Below are 7,181 nucleotides of genomic sequence, written 5' to 3'. Positions count from 1 at the left end.
AAAAAAAACCCCAAACCAAACCCCCCTTTTTTTTTAAAAAAAACCAAAAAAAAAAAAAAAAAAAAAAAAAAAAAAAAGATGTTGGCATGGATATGGTGAAAGGGGAACACTTTTACACTGCTGATGAGAGTGTAAGCTAGTACAACCAGTGTGAAAAGCAGTGTGGAGATTCTTTAAAGAACTAAAAGTAGAACTACCATTTGATCCAGCAATCCCACTACTGGCTATTTACCCAGAGGAAAAGAAGTCGTTACACACAAAAAAATACTTGCACACATGTGTTTATAGCAGCACAATTCACAGTCACAAAAATATGGAACCAACCCACATGTCCATCAATCAATGAGTGGTTAAAGAAATTGTGATTAGGGCTGGGCGTGGTGGCCCATGCCTGTAATCCCAGCACTTTGGGAGGCTGAGGCAGGCAGATCACTTGAGGTCAGTAGTTCAAGACCAGCCTGGCCAACCTGGTGAAACCCCATCTCTACTAAAAATACAAAAAATTAGCTAGGTGTGGTGGTGGGCGCCTGTAATCCCAGCTACTCAGGAGGCTGAGGCAGAAGAATCGCTTGAACCCAGGAGGCAGAGGTTGCAGTGAGCCAAGATCATGCCATTGCACTCCAGCCTGGGCAAGAATAGTGAAAGTCCATCTCAAAAAAAGAAGGAAATTGTGATTATCTATCTATCTATCTATCTATCTATCTATCTATCTATCTATCTATACATACACACTATGGAATACTACTCAGCCATAAAAAGGAATGAAATAATGTCAGTCACAGTGACCTGAGTAAAATTGGAGGCCATTATTCTAAGAGAAGGAAGTAACTCAGGAATGGAAAACCAAGCATTGTATGTTTTCACTTATAAGCAGGAGCTATACTATTAGGATGCAAAGGCATAAGAATGATACAATGGATTTTGGGGACTCAGCGGGAAAGGGTGGGAGGGAGGTGAGGGATAAAAGACTACTAATTGGCTACAGTGTATACTGCTCAGGTGATGGGTGCAGCAAAATCTCAGAAATCACCACTGAAGAATGTATTCATGTAACAAAACACCATGTTTCCCCAAAGCCTATGGAAATAAAAAAAAAGTGTGGTAACATATTAGGGCCACTAAGGGCTCAGATCCGAAAAGAATGAAGTTTGGGTCACTTTGTGGCCAAAGTGATAAAAGAGGAAATGGGCGGTGGAAAGGGGAAGTTGTGATTGCCAACTTTTGCTTGGTAATCAGAGACAAAAGGGACATTAATCAGTGTAATTCAAAAGCATAATCAGAGGAAGAACAAAAGGAGCTATGGAGATCTTACAGCAATTGATGGTTTCTCTTTTACTCCTCTTTCCTGTTACCTTTCATCAAGAGAACAGGTGGAGGCTAATATTTGAAGTTAGGTTCCAAGTGGGTGCATAATTGAATTAACCTCATCCCTTGATAATACTGTAATTGACTGGATTATGTGAATCACCTGTGTAGAGAATGCGGTTGTTTTGTTTTGTTTGTTTTGTTTTAAATCCAGTAAAAGGCAAGAATAGATGCTGAATGGCAAAAGAAGTGGACTGTGCTGGTGACTCCCACCCACTTTTTCTATCCTCTACTTACCCCTACTTAACTCTGCACTATGGGAAGCTGAAATCTACAGACTGCCTACTGGGCCTCCCTGACCTCTGGCTTCACTTTGGATTTGACTGATGGATGGCACCTACAGAGAATCAGAGGGTAGGAGGAGATTCAAGATTGCTTCTAAGGCAGCAGCTCTGTTTCTCTGCAGTTACAGCTTCTGCTGGGCAGCCCTCGTCCAATACACTGCTCTCAGTGGGATCCAATAACGCTAATTCCTCCTTTTCCCTTCAGTGCTAAGGGTGGAAAGGACTTCCTGCTGTCACTGATTGCCTCCATACCACTGTTTGTTTTCCTAACCCTGTTCTTATCTCCCTAAATTGTCCCCCTCATTAAAGACATTTAAGGCACCTGATCAAATCCTCTTTTTTGATGGGGCCTTTACAACATACATACATGAAAATTTAATTTATATCTGAGATAGCATTAGAAATTTGTGATGAAGGACTGGATTATTCAATAAATGTGTTCTGCTAGGATAAATAATTTTCCACATAAAAATAAAATTAGATCTAGGCCTCATTCCACACACACAAATTAATTCTAGATGGATTAAATCCCTGAATGAGAAAAAACTTTTAAATTTAAAAATAGCATATGTATGAAACCAGAATGGGGGAATATTTTTTTCAACAAGACACAAAAACCGTAAGCACAAAGGAAAAGGATGATAAATTTGAATATGTTACAGGAAACTTTTTTGTATAGACATCAAAAAACACCAATTATAGTCATGCCACAGACTGGGAGAAGATACATGAAACATATATAACTGACAAAGATTCGTATCTAAAATATACAAGAAACTAAAATCAACAAGAAAAAGACTAACAGAAAAATTGGCAAAGGATGCAAAGAAACAACTCATAGGAAGAATATCGTAATGGTCGAAGTCATGTGGAATGATGGTCAGCTCATTTGCAGTCAAATAAATTTTTAAAACTCACTAACTTCAGCAGGGTAGCATTTCTTAAATATCAGCTTGGCATTTAGTCTGATAAAATCTAATGTTTCAAGAAAATGAGGAAAGTGGAACTCTCATAGTGTGCTGGTGGGAGTATGACTGGCCCAACCTCTTTGAAGAGGAGCTTGACAATATCTAGTAATGTTGAAGATTTGCATGCCATCTGACCTCATGATTCCTCTTCTTGCTATATAGTCTGGATGAAACTTTTGCACAGTGTACATAAGCATACGTGTACAAGAATGTTTGTGGGTGTATTGATTATAATAGAGAAAAGTGGAAAACAACCCAAATAAACTATTATGAATGAATTATATCAGACAACGTATTTTACCATATGGCAATTAAAATGAATGAAATGAGAGCTCTATGTGGCAAAATGGATAATCATATGAAGAGAATGTTGAGGAAAAAAGTGCAAGCTACTAAAGCAGTGAAAACTATTAGAGATGTATCTGAAATCTAGATTCAATACTTACATTATGCCCATGTTCCAGGTTTACCCATGACAGTTGTTGAGTAGTTTGGTTGAATTCAAAATGTGTTGCCTATTCTGGGTATATACTCCTTCAAAACCAGAAAACTGAGAAGTAAATATTAGAATGTGCTACATTTAAACTTTTAGTAAAAATTTGTTATAAAGTCATTTTCTCTATTGCTTCTTTCTTGGGTAGATTATTTTTTAAATTACTTTCATTTTTAAATTTTTAATTATTTATATAAATTTAAAGGGTACAAGGGCAATTTTGTTACCTGTATATATTATGTAGTAGTGAAGTTTAGGCTTTTAGTGCAATCACCACCCAAATAACGTACATTGTACCCATTAAGTAGTTATTCATCCCTCGCCCAACTGTCATCTTCCCACCCACCTGAGTCTTCAGTGACTATTATTCCACACTCTATGTCCATGTGTGTGCATTATTTAGCTCCCAGTTATGAGAACGTGCATTTTTGGACTTTCTGTTTCTGAGTTGTTTCACTTAAGATAATGGCCTCCAGTTCCATCCATGTTGCTACAAAAGACATGATTCCATTTTTCATGGCTCAATAGTATTTCATCTATCTATCTATCTATCTATCTATCTATCTATCTATCTATCTATCTCACATTTTCTTTATCCAGTCCTCTGTTGATGGACACAGGTTGATTCCATATATTTCCTACTGTGAATAGTGCTTGATGTAATGATTTCTCTTCCTTTGGGTAGACAACCAGTGGTGAGATTGCTGGATTGAATGGTCATTCTATTTTTAGTTCTTTGAGAAATCTTCATACTTTTTTCCACAGAGGTTGTACTAGTTAACATTCCCAACAATAATGCATGTGTTCACTTTTCTCCCCATCCTCACCAACATCTGTTGCTATTTGTCTTTTTAATAATAGCCATTCTGACTGGTGTAAGATGATATCTCATTGGAGTTTAAATGTGTATTTCTCTGATGATCAGTGATGCTAAACATTTTTTTCATATGCTTGTGGGCCATTTCTATGTCTTTTTTAGAAACATATCTATTCATGTCCTTTTCCCACTTTTAATGGGTCTGTTTGTTTTTGTTTTTGTTGTTATTGTTGAGTTATTTGAGTTCCTTCTAAATTCTGGATATCAAGCCCTGTCAGATTCATAGTTTACAAATATACCATTTCATTCTGTAGGTTGTCTGTTTATTTTTAAAATACTTTATTTCTTTATTGCAATTTTGGGTTCACAGCAAAGTTGAGAGGAAGGTACAGAAATATCCCACATATTTTCTGCCCTGACACATGAATAGCCTCCCTGAGCTAGATTATTTTTAGTGTGACTTAAAATGTAAAGAAAATTAAGAATAATCCATTGGCCCAGATAGTAATTGGTGAAGACTATTCTTCCTGACAGACTGATGGCATCACTGTCACTGTGTTTCCAAATGCAGACGTGGGAGCCATATTAGAGTCTTCCCTCCTTTTCACTCTCTTCATTAAAATCCAATTTCTTCTATGTTCTAAACATCTCCAGATTCCTCCATTCCCACAGATACAGCCTTAATTCAGATGATATCATCATTTTTTATCTGAACCACTGCAATAACTTACATGTCTTCTCTTTTTTTTGAGACGGAGTCTCGCTTTGTTGCCCAGGCTGGAGTGCCATGGCACAATCTCAGCTCACTGTAACCTCTGCCTCCTGGGTTCAAACAATTCTCCCTGCCTCAGCCTCCAGAATAGCTGGGATTATAGGTGCCTGTCACAATGCCCTGCTAATTTTTGTATTTTTAGTAGAGACAAGGTTTCATCATATTGGCCAGGCTGGTCTTGAACTCCTAACCTCAGGTGATCCACCCACCTTGGCCTCCCAAAGTGCTGGGATTACAGGTGTGAGCCACCACTCACGTGGTCTAATTTACATGTCTTGTTGTCTCTGGTCTCAACCCTTTTCAGCTCATTTTCCATACTGCTAACAAAGTAATCTTTCCAATACCCCAAATTGGACCATATCTTAGCACCAACTAACACCCTCCAGTATCTTTCCACTCATTTTAAAATCCAAGCATCTTAGCATAGCACACAGAGGTCTTCAGGATGAGACTCTATCCCATATCTCCAGTTTCATATGCTGGCCTACCCTTTCCTACTTTCCCAGTTCCAAACTTTCCAAACTACTGTTTTATATCTCTTAGTCTTTGGGCAAGCAGCCACATCTGTCTACAGTGCCATGATCTTTCGAAATTTAACTTGTTAACTACTTCCAAGAAGTCTTTCGTTGCACTCCCAGGTGAAGTTTCCACTTCTGTGCTTCCTCTCCATCGTACAAGCCTCTGTTGTCACATCACTCTTTTGTTGTAACTATTGGTTTGCACGTCTGTCTTTTCTTGTTTCAACTGTCTTGTTGAACTCTCTAGTAAATTCTCAAAATGTATGGTGACTGTTGGTTGCTCTATGTAGATAATCACATTGTTTGTAAATAAATAGATATTTTTCTCTTCCTCTTTATCCTATTTCTTTTTTCTTTTAATATGACATTCCTTCTGCCTTCCTATCCTAAAACAGATGTGTTTTTCTACTAATTGCTGCCAAGCTGCTCTAGGCTTTTGTACTATAACTTTGACTGAGTTAATGAATTCCTTTTTATTCTTACTTGGTAAGAGCCTTACAAACTTAATATATGTAGAATTTTATGTGTCTTTTTAGAAGTATCTCTTTATTAGACAAAGACATAAACTAAAAGTTTCCAACTTCCTATACGTGTTGAAAGGTTTAAATAAAGATTCTTGGATACAAAATATGGTCTACACAGCTCAAAATTAATTCAGTGACATAATATTATGCTAAAGTTATACTTATTTTGAATGTCTAGAATTTTTTGTTAATGGTTATAAAAATACCACCAACCTAGACATTTTTATTTTGCTAAGATAGAATAGAATTACAAATCGAATTACTACAACAGTCCACACATTCTAAACATTTAAACATTAATGGTTTCTGGAAGATGCTGTTGTCCCTCACAGTTTAGAGAAAGTCCAGATGGCTTTGGTGAGAGCCAGACTTCTCTTCCACCCACAAAATTGTCTTTTCAGAAGGCTTGCTGGATGTTTTCTTTGTTTGTCTCTCCATATTGCTACTTAATTTGATGGTTTTCATTTTCTAGTTGAACAATTGTCCAATAGTCTGTTCAGTCTTGTAATTCTTACTGATCAGGGATATATGATTTGATTCGATTTCTCTTGATTTAGCTCCAGCTGTGAGTTTCATCTTTGAAACTTTGGTTGCGAGTTTAAATCTTGAATATGTTTTCTTAACTTCTGAAGCCTTCTTCCTGTGTGTGTTCGATCACATGAACTAGATTTTCATTATATACCTTCCAGGCATTACATCCACACTGTGACATTCATTCCAGATTCTCAATTTGAATTGCTTGATGCTCTAGCTGGGCCATAGAATTGTTTACACATTCTTGCCATTCAGTAATGTCGTTTTTCTGGCTGGAGGAAGGGGCTGGAAGCTCAGATCATTTCATATGAAGCAATTCAATTGGCTATCGAGGGACCAATCTTTCAAATCCATTTTTCATTATGTCTTCAAAAGCAGAATAATCCAAGGCTGTCAGGTAGCTCAGGTAGTTCTTAGTAGTTCAGTGTCTGTGAGTGTCCTCTTCCACAAGCACTGTACACCAGGGGCTTCAGAACTTTGATCAAAATACAGCAGCACATCCACCACAACCTCTCTGGCCACCAAACCCGTGACTGTCATTCTGGAGACCTTCGGTTTCTATGCATTATTTTGATACACTATTGATATAGATAGCTAATATTGTATTTTTGATATTCATATCTGTGATAACAAGTTAAATAGGCTTGTGATTTTCTTCAAGTGCTCTTGCTTGGTTTTGAGATCATATTTACAGCCTTATAAAATGAAATGGGCGGCCTCTCATGGTCTCTAGTTTCTGGAGCAATTTAGATACATCTTAATAGATTTCTTGAAAATTTGGTAAAACTTGTCTATAAACCTGTATTTGAGGTTTTTTTATTTGTATTTTTTCTTCTCCTTCTTATTTTTTACAAAGGAACTCTTATATTACTACTTATATTTCTTTATGTTTATTGTTCTGGTCAA

The 7,181-nt window shown here is 37.0% G+C and overlaps 1 pseudogene; it reads right to left on the bottom strand.

Annotated features, from left to right (window-relative positions):
- Positions 1-6,138: 6,138 nt before the first annotated feature.
- On the bottom strand, positions 6,139-6,815 carry LOC108529109 (pre-mRNA-splicing factor SPF27 pseudogene; annotated as a pseudogene).
- Between the last annotated feature and the right edge of the window lie 366 nt (positions 6,816-7,181).

Source organism: Rhinopithecus bieti, unplaced genomic scaffold (assembly GCF_001698545.2).
Source record: "Rhinopithecus bieti isolate Rb0 unplaced genomic scaffold, ASM169854v2 scaffold_4981, whole genome shotgun sequence".
NCBI classification, from domain to species: Eukaryota; Metazoa; Chordata; class Mammalia; order Primates; family Cercopithecidae; genus Rhinopithecus; species Rhinopithecus bieti.
This window is presented reverse-complemented; position numbering and strand designations above follow the sequence as displayed.